The sequence below is a fragment of the Tenrec ecaudatus genome, chromosome 16, assembly GCF_050624435.1.
Source record: "Tenrec ecaudatus isolate mTenEca1 chromosome 16, mTenEca1.hap1, whole genome shotgun sequence".
Taxonomy (NCBI): domain Eukaryota; kingdom Metazoa; phylum Chordata; class Mammalia; order Afrosoricida; family Tenrecidae; genus Tenrec; species Tenrec ecaudatus.
This window is the reverse complement of record NC_134545.1, coordinates 40231415-40241377: the sequence shown is the minus strand read 5'-3', so window position 1 is coordinate 40241377 and position 9963 is coordinate 40231415. Positions and strand designations below refer to the sequence as shown.

The following is a 9963-nucleotide window of genomic DNA, read 5'->3' as shown; positions in this document are numbered from 1 at the left end:
CATTCAGACCTCATAGGTCATCCAGACCCCTAGCTGACCCACATTCATGATGAATTTCTTCCATATAGTCAAAACATTACTTATCTAAAAGCTTAATAATATGTTTTGGTTTGCCTTGAGGGGACCGTTGGTATCATATATAGTATTCACAAATTATTGGGTTTCTTGTCATAACAGAAAAATTTGGATTACTAATTTGAACATAGAATCATTCTTTGGCTGGTTTGGCTCCCAGGTGAAAGGTAGATTGGATTCACCAAAGCACAGGTCTTTAAAATGGTTGCTTCAATAACATCATGTTTCAGATCAGTGTAAGTTTCTGATAAGCTATAACTTTGTGGAAAGTCATGTAACCTAAACTTACATCCTGTTTTGTAGCTAGCCTAACAAGTGCCATGTTTGCTTTGTTCCTCTCCCAAGCATGGAAATTTTAATAACTTTCTGCATTGTTCTAAGACCCTTATTGTTTCATTTGATGGTTACAGTGAACAACTTATTTACATTTTGTGATTATAATATTTACTTAATTTGTGATAATTCTAATTTTTATCTTGCTCATTTAAAATATATCCACTTACCTATGTGCCTAATTTAGATTTACCTTTTTAAATTGGAAGCCTTTTCAGACTGTACATCTTTAAAGGATTCTTCCTTGATTTAAAGTGTGCATTGTATTCAGTTATTGAAGGGTAGTAAACCATCATGAAATTACTTAACATATCCTAGACTACTTAGTGAAGACCTCCCTAAGACCAATTTCAAGCTTTAACATGGGCTGAGAACCTAGCAAGAAGACAAAACAACTGCTAATAAGTTTTAGTTTTTTAAAGAAGGAAAATGAAGTTTGTTTTGAAGGAGAACTTCTGTTTGTACTAAAATGAAAAAAAAAAACAGTCAATGCAAACTTTAGGGTGTAGGGGAAGTTGTAGAAGATTTAAGGGGCATAAATTTTACTAGCTTTGGTCTAGCCCAGAAGTCGGCAAACTTTTGAGATGGAAGAGCCACTAACACATTCCTCCTCTTGATCAGAGATTGAGGATGGCACATCGATGTGCTAACAAACCTGTTTTGTTGGAATCCTACATGGTGGTCATTGCAGGCTCTTTAAATTCATGGTGCTGGTTTTCCATTATTTCACCAGGATGCAGATGTAGATGTGAGCAAATTCTCCATTAATAATATCACAGCCTTGATCAAAGCTGAAGTACATCATCCTGATACAAGCCATTCTCTTTCCTCTACCTGTGTAAGACAATGAAAGATAAGTTTAATTATGCCTACTGTATTAGGCTGAGTTGTCTAATGAAACAAAATCTTTGCTATTCATATATATATGTATATATATGAAAGAACTGTGTATCAAGAAGACATCTCAAAGTCCACGCAGAAAAAAACAAGCCAGTGTGATGTAAGATTGTAAATGATGAAATCCAGATCTGAAGGAGGGAATAGTTATCAGAGCTTAAATTCTGAACACCTAGTTTGAAGAAGCCTTTGGATGGCAGTGGAAATACATAATCTATTTGCAGCATTCCCACACAGATTACACCTCCAGTGAATACCTGCTAACCATAGTTCAGGAACAGGAATAGCCAAGCTGTCTGAGAGAGATCATTGTAAAGTTGATTGTGGAAGATTTAAAAGTTAGGTTAAACACACCTATCATTTGATCTCCCTTTTGACCCATTTTAAACTTACTGCTGTTTTTAATATTTTCTACTTTCTTTTTGATTGATTTTTTTCATTTTGTTTTGTCACTGTTGTTTTTACTTGGTTGTTTCTTGTCTGTGTTTTGTATGGTTTTCCATTCATGAAATCCAGGATAAGTAAAACTATAGAGACAGTAACTGGGATAATAATTACCTAGGGGTGTGGCAGGGGATGAGGGGCTAAATGGGGAGGTAACAACAAGTATGAGAAAGAAAATGTTCTGAACTTATGTTGATTGCACAACTCTTCTTAATATGATTCAACTGTTCAATTATATGCCAACAAAACAAAAAAGAGTAGACTGTCCCTGTTGACCAAAGCCCGTGCCCACCCCATCCCACTTTCCAGTGCCTGCTTTCCAGTGCCTGCTCACCGTGCCCAAGAAAGAGGCAGAGGGATGCTAAGGGCAATACAGCTAAGTGAAGGAAAAACCTCAGAGATTAGCAAGATTATTTGCAAAACCTGAACCTCCAAAACCAGAGCCTAAGCCAAAAAAAGGGCCCTGCAAAGAAGGGAAAGAAGATACCCAAAGGGGAACAAGGCGAAGCTGATGCTGGAAAGGATGAACCAACCCTGCAGAAAATGGGGATGAAGAAACAGACCAGGTACAGAGAGCTGAAGGTTCTGGAGTTGCCAAGTGAAGTGTGTGCAGTTTTTATAATTGTGTATTTCTGGTGAGTGTACGTTTGAAATACTATTTTATCAGGTTTTATAAAAATGCAGAATTTTGTTTTACTTGTTTTAAACTATGCTGGTAGCACACCGAACATTTCATTTTGTTATTGGGGGGCAGGGTGTGTGTGTGTGTGTGTGTGTGTGTGTGTGTGTGTGTTTTTCAAATGTCAGTAGGATGTCCCCAAAGCTGGATTGATGTGGAAGGCAACCCCTGGCCCTGCTAGTTGTGAGAGACTCCCTCTGTGTTCCCAGGAGGAGGGATTCGCTGATGCTGACACACATTAGCCACCTTGGCACAAACACCTTGTGAGACGGAAAAAGTACAATAAAAAAAAACATTTTATTAGGGGCGCATACAACTCTAATCACAATCCATATATATACATACATCAATTGTATAAAGCACATCTGTACATTCTTTGCCCTAATCATTTTCTTTTCTTTCTTTTTTACATTTTATTATGGGCTCATACAACTCTTATCACAATCCATACATATACATACATCAATTGTATAAAGCACATCCGTACATTCTTTGCCCTAATCATTTTCAAAGCATTTGCTCTCCACTTAAGCCCTTTGCACCAGGTCCTCTTTTTTTTCCCCTCCCTCCCCGCTCCCTCCTCTCTCATGAGCCCTTGATAATTTATAGATTGTTATTTTGTCATATCTTGCCCTATCCGGTGTCTCCCTTCCCCCCGTTCTCTGCCGTCTGTCTCCCAGGGAGGAGGTCACATGTGGATCCTTGTAATCGGTTCCCCCTTTCCAACCCACTCACCCTCTACTCCCAGTTTTGCCCCTCACACCCCTGGTCCTGAAGGTATCATCCACCCTGGATTCCCTGTGCCTCCAGCTCCCATATGGACCTATCCAGTCCTGCAAGGTAGAATTCAGATCATGGTAGTTGAGGGGGAGGAAGCATCCAGGATCTGCGGGAACGCTGTGTTCTTTATCGGTGCTACATGGCACCCTGACTGACCCATCTCCTTGCCTAAACCCCTCAATGAGGGGATCTCCAGTGGCCGACAAATGGGCTTTGGGTCTCCACTCTGCACTTCCCCCTTCACTCACTATGGTGTGTGTGTGTATATATTTAATATAGCATGATGCCTTGTACCTGATCCCTTTAGCACCTCGTGATCGCACAGGCTGGTGTGCTTCTTCCATGTGGGCTTTATTGCTTCTGAGCTAAATGGCCGCTTGTTCACCTTCAAGCCTTTAAGACCCCAGACACTCTCTTTTGATAGCCGGGCACCATCAGCTTTCTTCGCCACATTTGCTTATGCACCAGTTTGTCTTCAGCGATCGTATCATGGAGGTGTGCAGCCAATGATGTGATTTTTTGTTCTTTGATGCCTGATAACTGATCCATTTTATACCTTTTGTGTTGGGAGTTTTCCTACTTTCCTTTCTCATTAGTGCATGTTTTGTGTGTGTATCATTCTTGACTTCTTTCCATCATTAAGCCATTGCTATCTTGGGGTTTGTTTTCCCCTTGTTTTCTCCTGGGTGAGGTTGTTCTACGTGATGGTCTCTTATTTATGCTTGGTGAGTGTTCTTCTTCTGCCCATACTGAGTTGGCGAGGATCTTTTGTAAGGCTGGGTTTGTTGTAACGTATTTTTTGAGTTTTTCCTTGTCTGGGAAGACTTTTACTTCTCCATTGATCTTGATCGATAATTTGGCTGGGTAGAGTATTCTTGGATTTGCGTGGCTTTCCTTCAATTTTTGGAATATGTTACTCCACCCTCTCCTTTTTTTCATAGTTTCTGCTGATAGGTCTGAGCATATTCTTATGTGGAAACCTTTATATGTGATTGCTTGTTTTTCTCTAGCTGCTCTCATGATTTTCTCCTTTTCCTCAAAGTTGGATAGTTTAACTATTATGTGCCTTGGTGATTTCTTTTTGGGGTCCCATCGTGCTGGTGTTCTTTCAGCCTCCTGGATGTTTGCCTGGTTTTCATTCATTAGGCTGGGGAAGTTTTCCTCCAAGAATTCTCTCACTGTTGTTGCAGATGACTTCTTTGTTGTGTCTTCCTCCGGTAGGCCAATAATTCTAATGTTCCGCTTCATAGCATCAGACATAGCTCTTAGGTTTTCTTCAGCTTCTCTGATGCTCTTATTAGATTTTTGTTCACGTTTCTTATAAAGTATGCTAGGCTGTCCTCCAAGACACTGATGCAGTTCTCTGATTCCTCCAATCGATTCTCAAGGACCGTCATTCTGCTATTGTTTTTCGTTATCTCCTCGCTAAGCTCCTGTATCGGTTCATCCTTTTACTGTATTGTTTCCTTCATATCCTGCATGGCTCCAAGCAGCATTCTGAGAATATTTTTGCGTGGCATCTCAATGTCTGCTTCTTCTATGTATGTTGTTATGTTCAGGACATCTTCTGTCTTTGCGTTTTCTTTCTCCTGTTTTTTTCATTGAGGTCGTTGGGGATGATGGCTGTTTGCGTTGAGTTGTTTTTGAGGGACCAGGTGCCATTTTTTAGGCTCTCTCTGGAAGACTCATAGGAAAGCTTCTTCGAACTGCCTGCAGCTGATTTTACTATGGCATTAACCTACCACTTTATCTTCCTGTGGCTTCCCTATCAGGGGATTGCCTTAGATGGCAGGTCCGCTGTCTGACCCAGTGTTGCAAAGGTTGGGCTGAAGTTCCTGCTATTGGTTTGAATGTTGATAAGTGTTGGCTGAGCTGCCTTATGTCCCCAGGTACACAGGCAGGAACTCCCTGGTGAGAAGTAGGGGGAGTATCCCCTGGAGAGAAAGCAGGCCTTTCCCTAGCCTTGGGCTATCTATGCAGGGTGGAGCTCACCTAGCTGTGTGTGGCCCAGGCGCAAATGCCCTAGGGCAATTGGAGTGCCCCCGGCAATGGAGTGTGAGAGAGCAGGGTAGGAATAAGAGGGGGAGAAAAATTAAAAAGTGAGACTAGACTGTGCAGGGGTATAGGGAAGTGAGGGAAGCAAAAGCAACTATGTAGCTGAGTCCCACTCCCTGCCTGTGGAGCTGCAAGGGCTTATTCCATGCTCCCAAGCCCCAGTGGCAGTCCGCAGCTGAGCCCCAAGAAGAGTCGCAAGAAAGCTGCTAAGCAGACCCCAATGAAGTGGGGGGACAGAGAGCAGAGATGTTAACAGACGCCGCAGTGTAGTTGAACCCTGATCCCTGCATGTGGACCTGTGGGGGTTTGGGTTTAGGCCCTGCTCAGATGACACGGCGCAGCAAGCTGTGGCTGTGCTAATGAAAAAGCCCCTGCTGTACGCTGTGGCTGTGCTAATGAAAAAGCCCCTGCTGTACGCTGTGGCTGTGCTAATGAAAAAGCCCCTGCGCAGGCCTCCAAGGCTTTGTGGGTATAGAGAGCAGAGATGCAAACAGAAGCAACAATGTAGCTGAACCCCATCCCAGCCTGTGGAGCCGCAAGGGTCCTGTCCCTGCCCTGAGGCAGGCAGGGGAAAACTGTGGCTGCGCTGAGACCAAGCCCCGCTACAGTCTCCAAATGGTCCAGCTCTGGCAGATACAGCGGCTGGGCTCCAAATGGTTCCGGCTCCAGCAGATACAGAGGCTGGACTAGGGTCAAGCCCCAGCTGGCTTCCACTGAGGTAAGCCAAAAGCCCCCAGCCCCTCAAAACCCCGTGGGTCTGTACCTACTTATCTTTATGAAGTGCCTCCTGCGATCCAGCGGAGTTGAATTTCCCTCTAAGCAACTCTCCTGGGCTGGATTCTGCGGGGTCCCTCTGGTTTGTGTCACTCCGTCGCCATCTTCCCGGAATCCTCAGTACAATTTTTTTTACGTCCTCCACACCTTCTTCTCTGCCTTCAACAGAAACTTGACTCCCATAAACCCAGAGGCCTGTTGGAACTTGACCTCAAATCATTGGCTGTGAGCATATGGGGCGATCTGGGCTTTCCAGTGAACACATCTTAGATATCCCTCAAAAGAGCAGAGGTTCCTTTGTTCAGAGTGTGGATCTTCAGATTGGCAACTCTGTTGTGTTAATTTCATTTTCTCAAAGTCAGGGTCTTCTTGTGAAGAGATGTTAAAACAGCATGCTGAGGACGGCACAAACACCACCTTGCTGACTTTGGCCAAGAAGTATCGCAGTGGTGCTTCCTGTCCCTCTGTAACTTCGTTTGCTATTTATCCCATAGGGATTGATCCATTTCTCAAAGAATTCCCCAATTCAACTTGGAATTAAAGCTTTCTAAAACTTGGAATTAAAGCTTGGAATTAAAGCTTTCTAAAAAGATTAGCTCCAACCTGTGTTCTTCTGGGTAGACTAGAGAAACAAATCCATGGACACACATATGTGTATAAGAAAGAGATTTATATACAAGAGGAATTGTACATTTGAGAAATCATCCCAGCCCAGTCCAGCTCAAGTCCTTAAGTCCGATACCATCTACCAAGTCCTCTTCAGACTCACGAAACACATGCAATGAAGCCAAATGCAGGACAATCACAAGCCAATGGGTAGAAAGTCTTTGGGTCCAGTGGTGCAAGCATCTCAGTGCTGGCAAGGGTCTCTCTCTGACTTCTCTGGCTTCCGAGGTCTGGTTGCGTCCATGTGGCTTGTCTTCTGCAATGTCTCCCAGCAAGTAGCAGAGAGAGAGAGAGAGGTGTATTCCGCCTCCAAGGAGGAAGTCCCAGATTTCCCAGGATTCTCAGAAGGCCATGCCCACACAGAAGTCTCATTGCCTATCTCCAGATTGACAGCCTAGACTCCACCCCTACAGTTAAATCTTTAAATTGACACTTAAATCCTTAAATTGACACCAGATTAGATGACTACCACATATGGATACACAAAGTTTATCCCAAAGTACATTGTTCATGCATTTGCCAAGACTCTATAGAAGAGATTGTGCACGTAATTCTGCTAACAGGAGTGGGATCATTTAAATGAGTGTAGCTGAATCTACCACACAGAAACACATACCCATAAGGGGCACAGAAAACTTCCCCAGAAGACACAAAGGGTATACAAAAATTTGCCAGAAGACACAAAGGGTATACAAAAATTTGCCAGTGACAGTTAAGTTTCTATTTGGGAATTATCACAAAGAGTTCACCTACCTAACTAATTCTGCATTGGTGGGGTTGTTCTAGTATTCATTATTATCGATATGAAGTGAGGTGACAAATCATGAGCTGCAGTTCCAACCAGCTTGTCATAATACTCTCCAAACTACCCATCTAAATTTCAAGGAAGATTTTGGTACATTGTTAGAAAATATCTACCTTTAGTCTATGGCGTTAGGATATGTTTTAAGTAACTGGTTTTGTAACTATGTTTGTTTGTTTTTAAAATCATTTTATTGGGGGCCCCTACAACTCTTATCACAATCCATACATCTATCCATTGTGTTAGCACATTTGTAAATTTATTGCCATCATCATTTTCAAAATACTTTCTTTCTTCTTGAGCCCTTGTTATCAGCTTATTTTCCCCTCCCTCCCCCATTCCTTCCCTACTGAGCCCCTAATAATTTAGAAATTATTATTATTTTTTCATGTCTTACACTAACCAATGTCTCCCTTCACCCACTTTTCTGTTGTCCATCCCCCTGGGAGGGGGGTTATATGTAGATCATTGTGATTGGTTCCCCCTTTCTCCCACCTTTCCCTTACCCTTCTGGTATTGCCATATTCATTATTGGTCCTGATTTATTATCTGTCCTGGATTCCCTATGTTTCCAGCTCTTATCTGTACCAGTGTACATCCTCTGTTCTAGCTGGATTTCTAAGGTAGAATTGGGGTCATGATAGTAGTGGGGACAAAGCATCGAAGAACTAAAGGAAAGTTGTTTCATCGATGCTATTCTATACCCTGACTGGCTCATCTCCTTCCCGTCACCCTTCTGTAAGGGGATGTCCAGTTGCCTGCAGATGGGCTTTGGGTCTCCACTCCACACTGCCCCTCATTCACAGTGATATGTTTTTTTTGTTCTTTGATGCTTGATACCTGATCCCATGGACACCTTGTGATCACACAGGCTGGTGTGCTTCTTCCATGTGGGCTTTGTTGTTTCTGAGCTAGAAGGCCGTTTGTTTATCTTCAAGCCTTTAAGGCCCCAGATGCTATATCTTCTGATAGCCAGGCACCATCAGCTTTCTTCACCACATTTTCTCATGTACCTGCTTTGTCTTCAGCGATCCTGTTGGGAAGGTGAGCATCATGGAATGTCAGGTTAATAGAACAAAGTGTTCTTAAGGGAGTACTTGAGTAGAGGCCCAATGTGCATCTGCTACCTTAATGCTACACCTATAAATATATGTACATAGACCTAGTTCCCCATTGTCATATATAAATATATTTACATATGTACATGACTATATTTAGACCTCTATAAATGCCCTTTGCCTCCTAGTTCTTTCCTCTATTTCCTTTTACATTCCTCTTGTCCCACTATCATGCTCAGTCTTCATTTGGGTTTCAGTAATTCCTCTTGGTTACATTGCCCTTGATCAACCCCTACTAGGCCTCCTACACCCCCTTCACCATAAATTTTGGATCACTTTTTGTTCCCTTGTCCCTGGGTTTGTTAGCACCCACTTCCTTTTCCCACTACCCCTTCTTTGGTGTCCTCTGGGAACCATTGGTCCTATTGTTTTGTTTTCTCCTCCGGATTATTTATCCCATCTTATCTAGACTGACCTGCAGATATAATAATATGCACAAAACAAGACAGAGCAAAACAAAGCAACAAAAGAAAATACAACTAAAAAAGAAAACCCTATAAATAGTTCAAGGTCTGTTGACCTTTAGGATTGTTTTCTGATGGAGTCTGATGGGGTACCACAACCCTAGCCCCAAAGTCTATTTTTGGTATTCCCTGGGGACTTTGTTACTCTGCTCCCCTTGCTGTTCTGTTACATGCCCTAAGTGTGCTGGGGTCTGTAACTATGTTTTAAGTAAATGACTACCTAAGTAAGTGATCATTTGACTAGAATCAAATGATTATAGTCTCGGTGGCTAAGAAGATGATGGTGAAGTCCCTTCTGAGCTGTGGGGAGAGTATTCCAGTTTACAGCAGGACAAAGGGATAAGCTATTACCTCTAGGGGGAAAGATTTTTCATAACAACATTTTAGGGATATTTGTAAGCACTAGATCTATAGATAAGGAAGTATATTAAAGTAACTCCGATAAGTCTATTTCTTTAAAACCAGTTTTATAGGACATAATCCAGATATTATACAATTAAATAGTTTAGTCCTATTAAGAAGTGTCATACAATCACTACCAAAATAAAAAAAAATACCAAAAAATTCTTAAAACTCTTTCTTCCTTCTTGAACTCCTTATTTTTAGCTCCCCATTAACCCCCAACCTCCCCTGCTGTACACCCCATTCCCCGGGAACCCTTAATCTAGTTTTTATCTCTATAGATTCATGCATCCTGAATTTCATATACTGAAAAACACAGAAAAATACATTAACAGAGTCAAGAAGGCTACCAACAATTTTAAAAAACACAACAGAGTTAAACCCCAATTTGAAAGAAAACAGAAAATATTAAAAACCAGAGCAAAAAATGAGGAGCTGATGCCGGGAGCTTAAGTGGAGAGCAAATGTTTTGAG

General features: G+C 42.1%; 1 pseudogene; it reads left to right on the top strand.

The window, feature by feature from the left end:
• Nucleotides 1-296: 296 nt before the first annotated feature.
• On the top strand, nt 297-2351 carry LOC142428583 (non-histone chromosomal protein HMG-17 pseudogene; annotated as a pseudogene).
• Nucleotides 2352-9963: the final 7612 nt, after the last annotated feature.